At 38.8% G+C, this 466-nt stretch overlaps 1 long non-coding RNA gene across 1 annotated transcript; it reads left to right on the plus strand.

The window, feature by feature from the left end:
- The first annotated feature begins 55 nt into the window (after nucleotides 1-55).
- Nucleotides 56-422, plus strand: LOC107581215 (uncharacterized). The gene is made up of 3 exons (XR_001608811.1): nucleotides 56-99; nucleotides 182-232; nucleotides 316-422. It is a non-coding gene; the product is annotated as an uncharacterized lncRNA (long non-coding RNA).
- Nucleotides 423-466: the final 44 nt, after the last annotated feature.

Genomic DNA, 466 nt, shown 5'->3' on the forward strand with positions numbered 1-466 from the left:
TAAACGTGAATATTTGTTTAACACTCTGTTTATAAGCTCTAGGTGGTTTTGAGAATCTGGTTTTCGACGAAGGCTTGGAACAGATCCTTGAACAAATATGTAAGTATTTTCTCTTTTTCTATTAACTACTCAATGTCTAATAATAGCAATAATAATAATCGTTATCATTTTACTCCAACAGTTGACGAGGCCCAATTAGTTACCTGTAATGATGACTGCGATGTTAATAACGGTTGGTTGCATATACAGACTTTCGTTTTTCTCAACGTGTTAAAAGTTTCAGTTTCTCATGAAGTGTTTACAAAATTTTGACAGGTGAACATGCTGGTTCTGACGGCCACGTGGTAATATTACCTACAGAGGTGGCGCTGCAAGAGGTTGTAGTTAGTTTGGAATCACGTCACGAGGCCAACAACGTCATACGAACCACCCCCGAGCGTGTTACGTCTTCAGAGGAAGGATCTCA

The sequence above is a fragment of the Sinocyclocheilus grahami genome, unplaced genomic scaffold (assembly GCF_001515645.1).
Source record: "Sinocyclocheilus grahami isolate Dianchi unplaced genomic scaffold, SAMN03320097.WGS_v1.1 scaffold113321.1, whole genome shotgun sequence".
Taxonomy (NCBI): Eukaryota; Metazoa; Chordata; class Actinopteri; order Cypriniformes; family Cyprinidae; genus Sinocyclocheilus; species Sinocyclocheilus grahami.